The sequence below is a fragment of the Juglans microcarpa x Juglans regia genome, chromosome 6D (genome assembly GCF_004785595.1).
Source record: "Juglans microcarpa x Juglans regia isolate MS1-56 chromosome 6D, Jm3101_v1.0, whole genome shotgun sequence".
Classification (NCBI taxonomy): domain Eukaryota; kingdom Viridiplantae; phylum Streptophyta; class Magnoliopsida; order Fagales; family Juglandaceae; genus Juglans; species Juglans microcarpa x Juglans regia.
The window spans coordinates 21639768-21658973 of record NC_054604.1 but is presented as its reverse complement, the minus strand read 5'-3'; the positions used below and the strand labels follow the sequence as shown (position 1 = coordinate 21658973).

At 36.1% G+C, this 19206-nt stretch overlaps 1 pseudogene; it reads left to right on the top strand.

Moving 5' to 3' along the window:
- Nucleotides 1–662: 662 nt before the first annotated feature.
- Nucleotides 663–11956, top strand: LOC121235458 (annotated as a pseudogene).
- Nucleotides 11957–19206: the final 7250 nt, after the last annotated feature.

Genomic DNA, 19206 nt, shown 5'->3' with positions numbered 1-19206 from the left:
TTGAACCTAATTATCAAGCCCAATAAAATTCCATATTTAACAAAATAAATTGAGAAATGATATTTGCTATCGTAGAGTGCACAAGCACCGCACAATCTTTTTGAAAAAAAATGAGTAAATATGAGACCCATATGAAAGAAAAAACTAATTTTTTAATAGTGAACCACACTCTTTTTCAAAATGACTGCACGGCACTTACACATACTACGACTATATGCATTACTCAAATAAAGTTTGGACGCGTGGCCTATTCAAAATTTCTCGTTAAATCTCAAGTGGGCTTTCTACACATATTAACCAAAAAAACAATTATAGTACTCGAGCTTGGCCTGAGCTCAATGGTGGGCCTGGGTGTTACAATAACTATTGAGTAGATAAGTTTGAGAATGCCACAGCTTCTGCCCATAATTCTTTTGGTAGTCCTTTTTCCTTTAGCATGGTTATAGTCATATTAAAGATGGTACAATTCTTCCTTTCAACAATCCCCTTTTTTGTAGTGTTTAAGCAGTACTAAATTAATGTTTTATGCCATTTTCCATGCAATACTCTTGTTGCCTTGGTCAGAGCAAAGAGTTACAAGCTTGTGACCCTTTATTTATTTTTTACTAAGAGCCTTCTACCGAGCAGTTGTAGCATTGGATGTTTTTGGTGTTTCCATGACCATGTGTGGGTCTTCCTCTTCCTCAGTTGCGTCCTCTTTCCCGGCTTTTGGAGCTGCTATTTTTCTGCTGAATTTGGTCAGGTAGTTGGTAACTTCCATGCCGCTGCCCCTACAACGACCTTGGTTGGGGCTAGGTTTCCCTCGTTCATTTAGTCATTTTTTACTCTAGTGCTTGTTCTAATATAGTAGAATTAGGATTTTTTTTCAATCCTTTGCTCATGCACTTGGAGAGAATCCATCAACTCCTCAATTGTAAGCTTCTCCAGGTCCTCATACTCTTCAATTGCTACAAATGCATGCTCAAACATAGGTGAGAGGGAATGAATGACCTTTTCGATGGCACAAATGCCATAATCTTCTCATTGTTTCTATTAAAAATATTCATGATTGTTAATAACCATGAGATATAATCGAACACCGTTGAGGAGAGAAATGAACCATTAGATTACCTATATATGTTTTTCATTGGACTTAGAGCACTATAGCTTAAAAGAATAAGAGTCCCAACCAAACATAGATAAGCAATCTATGTTTGTCATTGAGTTCTCCCACCTCAAATGGTGTGACACCCACTTTCCTTGGGTTAAGGATGCTATGTACTTACGTAAATAAAGCCAAACAAGAGATTTCATAATTTAATAAAATAAATATTTTTTCATAAAAGAATTATTAAATAGAACATATATTTAAAAAATATTCGTATTCTTCAAATAACTGCATTGGGAAATGTCTAGAGGTTGTTTGCTCTATTAAATTGGGATTTCCTAAGGAGAACTTCATTTCATAGAGGTTGTGGTCTCTATTAAATTGGTATTTCCTAATGTGCCAACCCAGTATAAAGAAAGTACTTAGTATCCCTCTAGCATACTAACTAGAGAACGACATCGGTTTAACTCTAAAAGGGGACAAATAGTGTGGAGGGGGGAGGATCCCCCTGAAACGAGCTAATAAAAAGAAATATCCAATTGAAAGGAAAATATACTCTAAATATGTGAATCAACAATCAGGAAGTGAAGTGACTTCTTGGAGAAGGCACGAACGTTTTCACAGCTGGGAGAAGTGAAGAAATCTTGGAGAAGGAAGAGCGCTCTCCTACTCAAGAACCCAAAGAAGTGGATGATCCGATTGGCACTGCTCCTTTTATCAACATGGATTGGGACCTTCATACTATGCGGGAGAGCAGGCCTTTCAAGCAAATTCCCATACTTTCAAAGATTTTCTCAGGTGTCTAGGCAGAAACGGGAAGAAATCGTGATTTCCTGGTCTCTCAGTTTCTTCTATAAACTAAGAATGCTCCAGGACCATGAAGCTTCTTGTTCTATATGTACTCGCCCATCATTATATATTCTTCTTATTAACATGCTGCATGCACGAATCATTTTCCCCGATATATGTTTATAGAGAAATCATATATACAGTTTTGATTCTGCAAATATCTTTTATTCACTTTAAAAAAATAAATAAATACGAAATTCACATAAAATAAAAATTATTTTTTTAATAATAGACCCTACTCTTTTTTAAAACGACTATACGATATTTATACACTCTACGACTGAATGTAACATTTCTCTATATATAATTAATTCCTTTTATATCACCCAACAATTTAACTCTGGAATGGATATATATAAAATTAAAGTTTTAAGTGCTACTTCCGACAAGTTTTTTTTTTTGTTCTTCTAGTTAACAGAGATGGGGGATTCGTTTGAATCCCAAATCTCTCACAGATCATACCAAAATTAATGTCACTTGTTGGAAGTTGGACCTTAGCTAGGCCACTGTCATGTACCCACTAATTCCAGCCATATATCTTTTTGGTCCACTGGCTATATATATATATATACACACACTCTTACTTTCCACTCTCGTAAAATTATTTGAAAAGAATGATCAAAGAATAGGAAAGACCATTAAAATTAATAGGGGTTGATTTGAGTGACGCTAGCTCAGATCAATTGAATGCAAATTAAGCCTATGTTTAGTTACATAGATGAGATGAGATAAAAATTAAATAAAATAATATTAGAATATAATTTTTTAATATTAATATTTTTTTTTTTAGATTTTAAAAAAATTAATTATTTTTTATATTTTATTTGAGAGTTTAAAAAGTTGTAATAAGTAGATGATATGATCAGATGAAATGTTTTGTAAAAACAAACTAAATTGAGTCTCGTTTAGATTTAGAGTTAATCTCAACTCATCTTATCTAATTATTATAACTTTCTACACTCCTAAATAAAATGCAAACAATAATTCATGAGCAGTAGTCTGCAGCCATGCATTTCCTGATCGTCCCCAGATCACATACGGACCTCAACTTGCGGTGCTACTGGGTCATGACCCAATTAGTCATATTAAATTCATTTTAATTATTCATGATCAGTCACACCAGGCCACTTGCATATAATAGACGCATATATATATATATATATATGGCCTACGTACGTACGTACCGACATTAATGAATATATTATATATATATAATATGCTGAAATCTAAAATATATATTACGTACTAGAGAACCAACATATATACAAATTCCAAAAATATATTGATTAATCTTATTATTTTTTCTGCCAAACCAAATAAAAAACCTACTTGTTCTATTATTTTTTGATTAAGAAATGTTAATCTTCAAGAATATTTTTCAAATAAAGATCGAATTATTTAATGGAGACAAGAATAAATATTTATAAAATTAAAAATATGAGATGTCCTAATCAACCAACAGCAATATGCATGCATTTATATACATGACATATGTCATGTATTAATACTAGTATTAGCCTGTTTCCACCATACATATACAGCGAAAATAACATTTTATATATGAATATTCTTTTTTAAATGATCACACCATGCATTTATCATTTTAGAATCAAACAGGTCTCGTAATAGGATCATTTACCATATAATTTAGCACATTGGATATGGATATGAAGTTGGAACTGGTAAATTAATTATATATATAATGATATAGAAAGATCTTGGATTCAAATTTCCTAAAATTCATGTTCCAAGTTTTGGTTATCTTAAGTGAGATAGTAAATTAATTATTTTATTTAATTTATTTAAAATTATTTTATCTCATTTTATTTTATTTCACTAGCAATCCAAACGAGTCGAGAATCATTGACAAATTAAATTAAACATAGAAACAGAAAAAAATAAATAAATAAGGAAAAAATGCTAAACATATATAATTTCAAAGTCCGGACTCAAGACCACTAGTACTGGCCCATATATTTGGCTAAAAAAAAAAAGAAGGCTGATCATAGAGCATCTGGTTTAAAGGAGGCCACGTAGTGCTGGCCCCGTCCCCATACAGATGATAATTAATTGCAACAAAACCATAGCGGAAAAAATAATAATGTGATGACGGTAGGAAAAAAGACGAAACCACTAATAAACACCTACATGCATGATCCTGATATCTCTCCATGGATGATATATTTCTTTTGATAAAATCTCAATAAAACCCAAAACTAGTCAAATTTCACTCATAGTATCCAAATTGTATCTAACACGTGAGATACAAAATAAATTCTCACTTTTGGTTAGTGCTTGTCTCTCTCGTACGTGCTAGTAAAAACCAAGAACGTCAAACTTTCTACAGTGCGTATTCAACAAAATCATCTTTTTGATTTCAATGAGCTGTACTTAGTGATCTTTTGATCTCAATCTTGTCCGTAGCTTCAATTAATGGCACAACATGTCATCGGCAAGAAATCTAGCCACTAAAGAAAGACAAATAGCACATATATACGGAAATAGCTAGCTAACTAGAGATTAAGTTGCGTTTGAATATTGAAGTGAGTTGAGTTGAAATGATAAAATATTTTTAAAATATTATTTTTTAATATTATTATTATTTTAAAATTTAAAAAAATTAAATTATTTATTATATTTTATGTTAGAATTTAAAAAAATTATAATGATGAGTTGATATGAGTTGAGAGTAGTTATATCTAGATCCAAACGAAGCAAATTCAATCGATCGTGACTTGTAAGCATTAACTAAAGATGAGCATTTAATATCTTTAGGGAAAGCAAATTTCTTCCCCTTGTGAACACAGAAGCTAATACATTTAAATATATATATATATATATGTATATATTTTTATGACAGATTATTTATTATAAAAATAATTATTTACGATAAAAATATATTTATTTTAATAAAAAATAATTATTTTTGTAAGAAATACTTAACTATAAATAAGTAATTTTTTTATAGTAATGGTTGGTGGCTTCATGTACATGCATGGTAAGTGGATCGTAAGGATTTATTTAAATCTATATTATTTTCTTCAAATTTAATAATATGGATTTTATCACTTCAATATATTTATCACAAAAATTCGAATTTATGTGGTTCAAATTCAAATAGCTGCAAAATCGTATCTAATTATGGTCAATAATATCATGATCATAATTAATTAAGTTGGTGATTTCGTCTGCACGATGCATGCACGAACAAGATATTTTACAGACTGGGACAACAACTTGTGGTGTTTTAACATTTTGGCCCTTAATAATGCAAAAATTATTATTTTTCAGGTGGATGATAACCTGTCATGGAAAGCAATCGGCTACACTGGACCAGACTCAAAGTGCAAAGCCCAAACTCAGCAGTCCAAGACATTAAAACAAACTGGATTCAGAGAATGTGATGATCAACAAGAAGAAGAAACATTAGAAGACTTTTGTGGACCTCATTACAGAGGCCTCATTAATCTGAAGAAACCAAGGGACATGGCTGTCGATATGCTACGAGGGTTTGGGTTTCCTGTCTCACTTCCATCTTGGAAGCCCAATCATTCAGGTTCATCTAATCATTCTTTAGCTATCAAATGTGATGCAGTTGTGGTTGGTTCTGGCTCAGGTGGGGGAGTTGTTGCTGGTGTTTTGGCCAAGGCTGGCTACAAAGTGCTTGCCTTGGAGAAAGGAAATTACTTTGCCAGGAAAAATCTCTCACTTCTTGAAGGCCCAACTATGGAGCAAATGTATTTGTCTAGTGGTCTTTTGGCGACGGATGATACGAGTGTGCTAATTCTTGCAGGCTCCACAGTTGGCGGAGGCTCTACAATTAACTAGTCTGCCTTAGTTCGAACCCCTCAGCATGTAATTAAGGACTGGAGTGTGTGTCATGAGCTAGAAATATTTTATAGTGAACTATACAGAGAAGCCATGGATGTTGTCTGCGAAAATATGGGAGTTCAATCTGAATTCCAAAATGAAGGATTCCAAAACGCAATCCTTAGAAAAGGGTGTCAAGAATTGGGTTATCCTGTGAATACCATTCCTCAAAATTCACCACTAGATCATTATTGTGGTTGGTGTTGTCTTGGCTGCAAGGATGGGAAAAAGAAAGGCACCTCAGAGACATGGCTTGTGGATTTAGTAAGTGCAGGCAATGGTGCTATTCTTCCTGGTTGTTGATGGGGAAATCAACACAGCGGAAGGGATAAAAGCGGTAATAAAAGAGTACACTCTACGCACTCAGTTGTAGATAAAGCAACACACTTCTGCAATTTAGACTGCCAAGAGACAGCTCCTCTTGCAAAAGTGAAGAGAAATCCTGAAATAGATTTCATGCTATCCAGATCTCCTGCCATATCTGAATCTGTATAGCCTTCCAAAACTGGTTTAGCTCCCCCAAAACACAAGCACATCTTTGATGTACCTTTTAGGTACCTGAGAATCCACTTGACTGCTTCCTAATGATCCTTTCCTGGATTTGAAAGGAATCTGCTCACCATGCCTACAGCATGAGCAATATCTGGTCTGGTACAAACCATTGCATACATCAGGCTTCTTACTGCTGAAGAGTAGGGAATTACTTCCATTTCTTCAATCTCTTTCTTTGAAGAAGGACACGAGCTCTTGCTCAACTTGAAGTGGTTAGCAAGTGGAGTATTGACTGGCTTAGCATCTCCCATGTTGAAACGTCTGATGACCCGTTCAACATATTTTTGTTGTGATAGCTACACCCTTTTGACATTCCTATCACGAACAATCTTCATGCCCAAAAGTTGTTGTGCTGGGCCTAAGTCCTTCATGTCAAAGGACTTGGATAGTTCCTTCTTTAGTTTGTTAGTCTTGGACCTATCCTCACCAACGATTAACATATCATCAACATAAAGAAGGAGTATGACAAACTTGGCATCCTGGAACCTTCGAACATAGACACACTGATCTGCAACAAGTCTCTTGTAACCATGACTCATCATGAATGAGTCGAACTTCTTGTACCATTGCCTCGGCACTTGCTTGAGGCCATAGAGACTCTTCTTTACCTTGCAGACTAAGTGATCTTTCCCTGGAGCTTCAAACCCTTCTGGTTGCTCCATATAGATTTCCTCCTCTAAATCTCCATGGAGAAAGGCTGTCTTCACATCCATCTATTCGAGTTCTAAATTCAAGCTGGCTACCAATCCGAGTATGACTCGGATTGACATCATTTTCACCACCGGGAAAAATATCTCGTCAAAGTCGATTCCCTTCTTCTATTGGAATCCTTTGACAACCAATCTGGCCTTGTGCTTTATCAGCTTTCCTTGGCCATTTTTCTTCAACTTGAACACCCATTTGCTCTTTAGGGCTTTCTTTCCTTCAGGAAGTTTCACCAACTCATAGGCCTGATTTTTCTGCAAAGAACTCATCTCTTCTTGCATTGCCTGCACCCATAGGCTTCTATTAGCATGAGTTTGAACTTCCTGGAAGCTCTCCGGCTCCCCCTCATCAGTAAGCAGAATATAGTCTGGTTCCGGATATCTCATCGACGGAATCAGTAGGCGGCCTCTTACCGATCTTCTTGGTTGAGTTTCATCAACCAAAGGAGGTTCATCACCATCTAACCCTTATGGTGGTACACCAGCTGCTGGTGGAGGGAGTTCTTGCTCCCCCTGCTCAACACCCTGAGCTTCTTCTTCTGCTTCTGGATCTCGATCCTGCATATCCTCATTATCTGTGGCGAACTGTAATGGTGCAGGATGTGTATAGGAACTAGGCTCTACTGACATCGAGGAAGCTTCAGTTCCTATATGCTGGTTTTCATGGAACACAACGTCCCTACTTCTGACAATTCTCTTTGTCACTGGACCCCATAATTTGTATCCAAATTCTTCATCTCCATATCCAACAAAGATACATGGAGTTGACTTGACATCGAGCTTCTGTCTCAGCTCCTTGGATATGTGTGCAAAGGCTTTGCACCCAAACACTCTCAGGTGAGAGTAAGAGACATCTTTTCCAGACCAAACCTTCTCAGGAACTTCAAATCCAGTGGTGCGGAAGGTGATCTGTTGATCAGGTAACAGGCAGCACGAACAACTTCACCCCAGAATGACTTTGGTAACTTAGCCATACTGAGCATGCATCTTGTTCTTTCAATGATGGTCCGATTCATTCTTTCGGCTACACCATTGTGTTGAGGGGTATATGGGACCGTCTTCTCATGTCGAATACCGCGATCAGCGCAGTATGCAGCGAACCTTTTGGAAACATATTCTCCTCCATTGTCCGTTCGCAGGGACTTCAACTTCTTTCCCGTCTCTCTTTCCACTAGGGTCTGGAAATTCTTGAAGTGCTCGAAGACCTGATCCTTTGACTTCAAAACATATACCCAGACCTTTCGTGAAGCATCATCAATGAATGTCACGAAATATCTGTTACCTCCTAATGACTCTTCTTCCATGGGACCACATACATCAGAGTGTACCAGACTCAACAACTCTGATCTTCTCTTCGTAGAGGAATTGAACGAGACTCTGCATTATTTGCCAAACAAACAGTACTCACAAGGGTTTAACGATATTCCTTTGGCAGCCTTGATGAGTGCCTTTTTAGCAAGCATATCCAACCATTTCTCACCCATGTGTCCGAGTCTCTTGTGCCACAGATTCGGTGATGCCTCGTCTTCTGCTGCATTGAGGCTATCAGTATCAATATTCACATGAGTCTTGTACAACGTACCGCAAATATGTCCTCGGGCGACAACCATGGCACCTTGTGACAGCTTCCAAGTGTCATTGCTGAAGTAGCTGTCATAGCCCTGTCAATCAAGGGCTGTTCTCAAAATCAGGTTGAGCCGAAGGTCAGGAATGTGTCGAACATCTTTCAACACCATGGTACAACCAACGTTGGTTTTTATCTGCACTTCGCCAACTCCCACGATCTTCGAGGAACTGGCGTTTCCCATCCTTACCGTACCAAAGTCTCCTGCTTTGTACGTAGTGAAAAATTCACTATGGGAAGTGGCATGGTATGATGCTGCTGTGTCTACCACCCACTCAACATCATGGCTTGCAACGTGCAGACACGTCTCGTCACTGGTGGAGAGTATTGCCACATCTCCCGAAAGAGTGACAAGGGTTTCACCATCTTCTTTCTTCAGCTTACTGCTTTGACCTTGCTCCCTTAAAAACTTGGGGCAGTTTTTCCTTATGTGGCCTTCTTTGCCACAATGGTAACATTTCATGTTACCCGTCTGCTGGTTCCTGCTACTGCTGGACCTTCCATGTGGTTGAGACTTTCCTCTGTTTCTGCCTCCACTTCTCCCTCTATCATCACCTCGAGGCCTTTCTCTACTCTCGGTGACAAGGACATGAGTTTGATTCATGCTTGTCTCTTTTCGTCTGGCCTCCTCATTAAACAAGGCATCCTTAACCATCGTCATGGTAAGTTTGCCATCTGGAGTAGAGTTACTGAGGGAGACCACCAGCGTCTCCCTACTATCTGGTAACGAACTGAGAAGTAGCAGGGCTTGTTCTTCATCGCCAAGATTCAGGTTGACGGATCCGAGCTGGTTAACTAGGTTTTGAAACTCGCTAGTGTGCTCGACAACAGAGGTGTCGCTTTTCAACTTCAAGTTAACAAGCCGTCTCATCAAGAGGGCCTTGTTTCGAGCAGTCTTAGCTTGATACATATCCTCCAACTTTTTCCAGAGGCTATATGCATCTGTCTCCTGGGCCACGTGGTGAAAAACACTATAGTCAATCCATTGTCTGATCTGACCGATAGTCTTCTTGTGCATCTTTCTCCACACTTGATCCGTAACTTCATCTGGCTTCTTCCCTTCATCTTCCAAAGGGTCAGACAGATCTTTACAGTTCAATAGATCCTCCATCCGAGGCCTCCAAATACTGTAGTTTGAGGCAGTCAGCTTTATCATGGCGCCTGATGCTGAATCCTCCATGGATTTAGACTGATTCTAAATACAAAATGCAAGTACAGGATCTTTGAAGTGAAATATCGCAAAACGGACAGCACCGTTGTGTCCGGAACGCTTGATTTTGTTGGAAACGAGTCTTGTTTCGTCAAAATCGGACTCAGATAGCACAAGGAATGAGCAAAAGAACTAAAACAGGAACACTGTCGTGCGTGCAGCACGTGGCGCGACTAACAGCGCTTAGGCGCGTGTTCTTCACGTGCCATAACCTCACTGGAGCGCGTGGAACGCGTAGGCGCGTGTAACTCATGCTCTTCTGGAGTCAGTAGAAAACGTCAAGCACGTGAACTTCACGCGCAAGGGCCTCTCTGGAGCGCGTGTGGCGCGTTCCGAGAGTGGGTATCACGCGCTCGTGCCTCTCCTTGGCGCGTTAGGCGCGTGTCGAGAGTGAACTCACTCTCCTATCTTCAGACGGCGCGTGGGGGAGCGTGCGGCGTCCGTCCGGCCTCTGGTTTTCACCGCTTTTCTTGTCTCGATGAGACGAACACAGTGGTATGCTTAAATTTGAAAACTGAGCTACACATTAAAAACGAGTTTTCTATAAAAAAAACTCTTCCCAACAATCGCTCTGATACCACTTGATGGGGAAATCAACACAGCGGAAGGGATAAAAGCAATAAAAAAAGAGTACACTCTACGCACTCAGTGACACCAAGAATTTAACGTGGTTCGGCAACTGCCTACATCCACAGAAAAGAGCTTCACTATTAAATAGTGGTACACAAGAAAATATTACAGAGGAGGAGGATCACACTCCACTCAACTCAACTCTCTTCTTTTCTCTCAGAGCTCTCCAGGCTCTCTCTCTTTTCTCTTCTCTTCCTTGGGTGTGTCAGAAGCTCTCGCATGAAGCTTCAATTTATAAGCGAATGTATATCGCATTACCGTGTGAATGTATTTAATATGCATTTAGTAGACAGTTGGGCACTAGGCGTTGGGCGCTGCACGCTGGAGGTTGAGAAGCAAGCAGTCATTGTTGACTGCTTGCTTGGGGCAGGGACTTCAACAGTTGTGAGGCCATCAAAGTCTTGAACAAAAGAAAGAAAGGAAGAGAGAGGAATATAGCAACTGGGGTTGCTTTCGAGTACGAGTATAAAGGAGCAAAAGAAATTTGTGTAGTGGAGTCTAAGGTGATTATCGTTGCATGTGGCGCCCTCAGCACACCAGCATTGTTGGAAAGAAGTGGGTTGAAGAATGCCAACATTGGAAAGAACTTGCATCTACATCCAGTGGCAATGTCATGTGGCTATTTTCCGGACAAATCCCCATCCGATATTTGACCAGAGGCGGAGAAGAAAAGCTATGAAGGAGGGATAATGACAGCAATGTCTCCAGTTGTTGCAAATTTTGATGGGTCTGGATATGGAGCATTGATACAGACACCTTCATTGCACCCCGGTACGTTCTCCGTGTTAATGCCGTGGGTTTCCGGCACAGATATGAAAAACCGTTTTCTAGGACTGCCCATATATTTGCATTGGCAAGGGATAAAGGTTCAGGAACAATTCTTTCACCGACCTCAGTTAGTTACCAAATGGAAGTTGCTGATGAAGAGAATCTAAAGAAAGGGATAGAGAAGGCACTGAGGATTTTCAGCAGCCGGAGCTGAAGAAATCGGGACTCATCACGTAAAAGGAAAGACCCTAAACGTAAAGAAAGCAAGCTCTCATGAGTTTGAGAAGTTCGTGAACGAGGAAAGTTCAAGGCCATTGAGAGGGCTTTCGTCTCCCTTATGTTCAGCGCATCAGATGGGTAGCTGCAGGATGGGGGTTGACCCAAAGAAATCAGTGGTGAACCAGTTGGGAGAGATATGGGAGGCGGAGGGGCTTTTCATAGCTGATACGTGTGTCTTTCCAACAGCTTTAGGTGTGAATCCAATGGTCACTGTTCAGGCTATTGCTTATTGCACTGCACAATCTGCTCTTGAAGTTCTTAAGAGGAAGGAGTGCTTATTGGACAAGTGTCAAGTTGATGAAAAAATCTTGAGAAATAAAAAGTTTCAATTTATATAAAGACTTAATCTAAAATAAGGTTTTGTAATGTAGCTTATATATAACATAAAGCCACGTGTTAGTTTTGTTTTATAATATATATCTCTTTGCCGACCAAACATTTTCCTTCTATTTATATGCATATTGTGAAACTCCCTTGTTATCACAAAACATTCAAATGGATCATTTTGGATATATCGTAATTGTGAAGGGTTTAATTTATGAAAACTGAACACAAAAGTAATTGAAGATCAGCTTTTCGTATTATTAATCTTTAAATAAATGACAATGCATCAGCCTATATATAAGCATATATATACACTACAAGAAACTTAATTTTTAAGAACGAAATTTGTTAGGGACGAATTAAATTTCGTCCCTAAAAGATATTTTTGGAGACAAAATGCTTGAGGTACTAAATTCGTTCGAACGGAAAACTATTCATTCGAACAAGATATTTTGTGATGTACAAAATCGTCTCAAAAAAAGAAAACCGTTCGAACGGAACAAAATTGATTCGAACATAGAATTAATGTTCGTTCGAACAGTATATAATTTATTCAAATAATAATATTGGCGAAAAATTAATTTATTTTTCCTGAAGAAAGTTAATAACCATTCGAGCTTAAATTTATTTGTTCAAACGGAAATTTTTTCAATTAATTTTTTTATTAGTGTAGATTTGTGCATATATTTTTTCCATTAAAGTAATAAATATTTTTCTCATTAATTTGTTATCATTTTTAAAATATAAAAATATGTATATATTATATATTATGATTTGCAGTGAGTTAAAATATTTATAAATTCATAAATTAATTTTATGTAATTAACTTCAAAACTTTATAATGATTTATTTTCTATTAAATTTATATAAATATAAATTTAGAGATAGTATCATTTTTTATATTATCATGAACGACAAGTAAAATAAAAAAAATAAACAAAGTAGTAAAGACGAAAAATAAAAACCATACATTAATTACATATCAAATATATAATGTTTAATACAACATAAAAAAGTAAAATAATAACTAAAGCGATCTTTGGGTCATTAGTAGGTCAACATCCCCTTGCAACATTTTAATAGATCCTTCCAGATACTTAAGCTTCTCCATAATGGGTTCAACGAACTCTACAAACAGACCTCGTATTTGATCCAAAGTAGCCCTGGGAGGCTGTCTCTCAACAACAGCAGCACCACTAGAAGTTGGATCTGTGGGAGGATCACTAGACTGTTCTAGTGCAGTCTTCCGCAAGTGCCTCTTGCTCTTGCTGAATGTGATCTTGTTAAAGGGCCCCATCTGTGGCGACCTCCGCTCAATAGCCGACACTGTAACCCCCGATCAGGGTAGGAGGTTAGATATATGCTGTGCAAATGGTAGATTACCTCTACTGGAAAATTGTGACTCCAATCGAATGTGGAGGAATAAATACAATGCCAGATCAATGAGATCCCCCCGTGCTATCCACAGCAAAAATCTGGCTCGATTAATCTCAAAATCAGTCTTATATTTTTTCGGATCGATGTTATAGCCAACAATCAAATTAAGCATTCTAAAAAATCTAGATAATCGGCCTGTCAGATCACCTTACTCCCATCATATGGAAGAGCCAATGGGTCTCGCACTAACTGATGCACCTGATCTTCTGTGAAATCATCATCAGGTAGATCCTCATCCTCATTACAATCCGAACTAGCATCGGAATCTACATTCGGGGCTAGCATGGAGGATGCGGCCGGTGTGTCGGAATCAGATAGTGCAGCCGCTAGTCCCCGTGTAGCCGCTGTAGGATATGCGTCGGCTATGCGCAGGATGTCAAGGAACTTAGCAATAATGCGAGGAGAGAAATTAATACTCACTCCTCGGACCGATAGGGTGTAGAACAGAGCATCAGCGCTAAATTCTCCCATAGCACGGTTGAACTCACCGACCATCTCTGGATATGCAGCTGCTCATAGATCGGTATCCATCTCCGCTCGGTGAAGATGGACTGTATGCTTCGTCCCTCCCATGAAAGATCAAAAAAGTCAGACAAAATGACTGGACGCTCGACAAGTATAGGCCTCGTCTCCTGAGCATGAGCTGCTCCACTACTTTGGCTGGGCTGATCTCTCGCACGTTTTCTTCTGCTACATGCCATTGATATACTGTTTAACCATAAAGAAAGTAAGAATATAATTAACCATAATATTTAAATTAAATTATTTAAGAATTATAATATATTGAAATGAATTGAAATAATTCGTTCAAACGGAACATATTCTGTTCAAACTAGTCAAATCTATTCGAATGGATTGTTCTGTTTATTCGAACTAGAAATCTTTGTTCATTCAAATGAATTTATTTTGTTCGAACAGAAATAATGTTGTTTGGCAACTAAGCGTTCGAACAGACTAGAGTTAGTTCGAACAGGAAGAAGCCAAATAGCCTTGGCTAAGTCAATTCAGCCCCGAACTGAAAAACTTCATATCTAGATGTTATCTTTTATTTTAATTGGTAGAAATGATTAAGGAGTGAAGCCCAATCATTTCTACTAATTATTTTGATGTTATTTCTACGGAATACACCAAAATGGATGGATTTCGGATTCGAAATCCATACCCCCCAAACACAACCCATTCGTGCAAAAAACTAAACAATAGAAGTGGAGAGTTGACCCAAACCTCTTAGAAGTTCAAATGTGGGGTTGCTATGGCGGTTGAGTGGCGCTTTTCGCAGCGGAGATAAGGGGCGAACTCTGAGGCTCTCGGCCATTGCTGGTTCGAATAAGAGAGTTTTGTGTAATTGTATTCGAACTACGTCTATAATGACCATGGCATCTCGTTCGAACTGGATAAATATCCGTTCAAATGGTTATTATATTAATATATTTATAATTATATTACTAATAGTAGTGTATAATAATACTAATATTACAAAGTACAAAAGCATAAAAATAAAACTAATAATAGTATTATAATACTTTTAATTAATATATTTAGTATATTATTTGTAAATATATTTATTCTATTATATTAAGTACATACTAAGTACTTAGTATAATTACAATGGCTTAATTATATAGCCACTATATATAAGTTATGATAACTATTCTCGTATAGTTTATATAATATTATAGCACTAACTATAGTTACTAGTTATATAACTGCAGTGTAAGTATTATATATAGTTACTATATAGCTATATCTATTATAAGTTATGATAACTATACAAGTTAATATAATTAATATAAATATAGATATAGTAGTTATTAGTTATATAGCTACTATAGTATAAGTATTAGATATATAGTTACTATATAGGTATAGCTATTATAAGTTATGATAACTATACAAGTTAATATAGTTAATATATATATATATAGTAGCTATTAGTTATTTAGCTACTACAATGTAAGTATTATAAGTTATGATAACTATACAAGTTAATATAAATATAGATATAGTAGTTATTAGTTATATAACTACTATAGTGTAAGTATTAGATATATAGTTACAATATAACTATAGCTATTATAAGTTACGATAACTATACGATATAACTATAGTTACTATATAGCTATAGCTATTATAAGTTATGATAGCTATACAAGTTAATACAGTTAATATATATATATATATATATATATATATATATATATAGTAGCTATTAGTTATTTAGCTACTACATTGTAAGTGTTATAAGTTATGATAACTATACAAATTAATATAATTAATATATATATAGTAGCTATTAGTTATATAGGTAGTACAGTGTAAGCATTATAAGTTATGATAACTATACAAGTTATGATAACTATAGTAAATAGTTACTATAGTTACTAGTTACTATTATAAGTTACTATAACTATACTTCTTATATTTTATATTACAAAGTAGTAAGTTATATAATATATAGTGCAAAATTAGAAGACCAAAAGTATATATATATATATATATATATATATTAATAAGTACTATATATTAATAGTTAGTATATAATATAAGTATTATATTAACTATTAGACTTGTAGTGCATTATATATTATCAGTTATAATATAAAATAGTTGCTATAATATATAGTTATTATATATTATATAATATTAAAATATTTTGTGATTGGTTCGAACCTAATAACGTCCCATTCAAACGGTTTTATCTCGTGGAATGTGTTTGGAGGGAAACTTTACCCCAAATATTTTGAATGTTTGTTTATTCGAACGTGAAAATTCGTCATTCAAACGCACTGGTCGAATAGTGTTACGAAAATACCCTTTGAACTTGTCTACATTTGAAGAATATGTCAAGGAATATTCTAATTTGTTAGTTCGAACAACAAAGTTACACATTCGAACGTGAAATAAATCGCTGCAGATTTGGCGCTTATTCCAAATTTTCTTGTTCAAATGCATAAATGTCCAATTCAAATGGGACTTCACAAATTCAAATACCTCAACCTCTAGTACATTTTCACAGTTGATGAAAATATATTTGGAGGCATGTGATTTTGTGTGTGTGAGAGAGTGTTATGGAGAGAGAGAAAGGAACAAACTTAGTGAAAGAAGGGATTCTTGAGAGAGAAATGAGAGGTTTATAAAAGGTATTATTTTTTTTGTTCTATGTTTTTTTGTATTTCAAGTTTCATTAATGTTAGTTTATTGCACATGATTTAGGTTTTCTCATAATGTGTTTTATGCTTATGTAGGTATTCTGGATTGATACTTTTGTTTGGATTACTTAAATTCGAGGTATTATTTATAATTTTTAGATTTTTGATAATTTATTACTTTTAATTAATTACGTTAAGATTTTTGGTATATTTATGTTTGTGCAATCCTACTTAAAATCAGCACTCTGCCAATATACATTTTATAAGATTGTGATTATGAAAATTGTGTTTAGTGGCAAATGTTTTGTCTCTGTTTCGTGTCTAAAATCTGGGATTGTCTCGTTCGAACACTATAATGTTAGTTCGAATGAGACCCTGTACGTTCAGAATCTTGTTTTGAACAGCATCGTAGTAATTGCTTAAATTATAATATAATATAATTATATAATATAGTAATTACTTAAAAATTAATATAATATAATTATAAAATATACTTATAATATATTTAAGTATTATAGTAATCAATTGTACGAGGGGTGCACTCGTCATAGCAAGTTGTCTTTCACGGTGAGGTTGCTTCATATTAAGTCTATTTGTCGTATTTCTGCCAAGGACATTGACATATTGCTAGAATTATTTAAAGTGGCATTCCTCAGGATAATGTTGTACCCTGTAATTTTTATGAAGCAAAGCAATTGAATCGAGGGTTAGGATTTGATTATAATATTATCCACGCTTGTAAAAATAATTGTATTCTCTACTGGCAGCAATATGTAGAATTTGACTCATGCCCAATATGTCATGAGTCAAGATGGACATCCAATAAACGTAATGTACCCCAAAAAGTGTTAAGACATTTTCCGTTGATTCCTCAACTTCAAAGATTGTTTACATCCCGGTTGACTACCAAAGATATGTCTTGCCATCACACAGAAAGAGTCAAAAATGAAAACTTCCTTTCACATCCTACAGATTCCTTACAATGGAAGAAATTTGATGTCCAGTATCCATGATTTTCTGAAGAACCTCGCAATGTATGTCTTGGTTTAGCAACTGATGGTTTTAATCCATTTGGCAACATGAGCACTTCTCATAGTACTTGGCCTGTCATATTAATGCCCTATAACTTGCTACCTTGGAAGTGTATGAAGGATCCATATTTTATGATGACTCTACTGATACTAGGGCCAAGGTCACCAAGGAATGAATTAGATGTATATTTGCAACTACTGATTGCAGAGTTGAAAGAGTTATGAGATCAGGGTGTCAGTACATATGATGCAGCCTTGTCGAGGAAGTTCAAGATGCTTGTTGTAGTGATGTGGACAATAAATGGTTTTTTCAGCATATGAAAATCTGTTTGGGTGGAGCACAAAAGGTAAAATGGCTTGTCCTGTTTGCAATAAAGATACACAGTCTCAATGGTTGAGTCATGGTAAGAAATTATGTTTTATGGGACATCGTCGTTATTTACCACATGATCATAGATGACGTTCAAATAGAGCGATGTTTAATAGAAGGGTTGAGCGCAGGGCATCACCGCCAGAGTTGTCTGGGAATGATATTATCGCGCAATTGGGGGATGTTTCAGAAAACATATTTGGGAAAGATACAAGGGTTCGAAAGAGAAAACGACAAACAGTGGAGTTGAATTGGACAAAAAAAAGTATTTTCTTTGAATTGCATTACTGGTATACCTTGACACTGCGCTACAATTTAGATGTTATGCATATAGAGAAAAATATATGCGAGAATATATTGGGCACTCTGATATCAATAGAAGGGAAGACAAAAGATACAACTAACTCTCGTAAAGATTTAAAGAAGCTGGGGATAAGACCGGAGTTGCATTTGCAAAATAATGGGTCGTCAGCTTATATGTCCATTGGATGGTATACACTTTCAAATGATGAGAGAAAGAAATTTTATGATTGGTTTATGAAATCAAATTACCCGATGGCTATGCTTCAAACATAACAAGATATGTTTGAACACATGATTGGAAGATAACTGGTCTTAAAAGTCATGACTGTCATGTATTTATGTAGCGTCTGTTGTCGGTTGGTGTGTGTGGAAAGTTTACTCGAGATGTTCGAACAGCTCTCACAGAATTAGGGAGATTTTTCAGAGACATTTGTAGTAAAACGTTGAAAGTTGATGCATTGTTAAAAATAGAAGCTGACATTGCAGTAATATTGTATAAATTGGAGAGTTTGTACCCGTCTTCATTCTTTGATGTAATGGTTCATTTGGCTGTGCACCTGCCTCGTGAGGCTTTAGTCACTGGCCCGGTTCAGTATAGATGAATGTCCTATTGAACGATTTTTGTGAAAACTTAAGCGATCTGTGTGGAATAAAGCTCATTCAGAAGGTTCGATTACAAAGTCATATATTGATAATGAGTGGCATACCTTTTATTCAATGTATTTTCGTGGAGCTGATACTTGATTTACAAGACCAGACCGAAATTATGAAGGTGGGCGAGAGATGGAAGTCTCATTGACATTTACTATATTTTCCCAGATCGTGCGTCCCATAGGCGCACAAAGGGGCTATGATCTATGTAGGTGAAAGTTTGAAAGAGCTCGATGGTATGTCTTGAATAACTGCGCAGAGATTGATAACAACTAGAGATTAGTGATGATCATCTAAATCAATATTATCTTTAAGTTTATGTATAATAATATAGTATAACTTTATACAAATTAAACATTCATATGAAC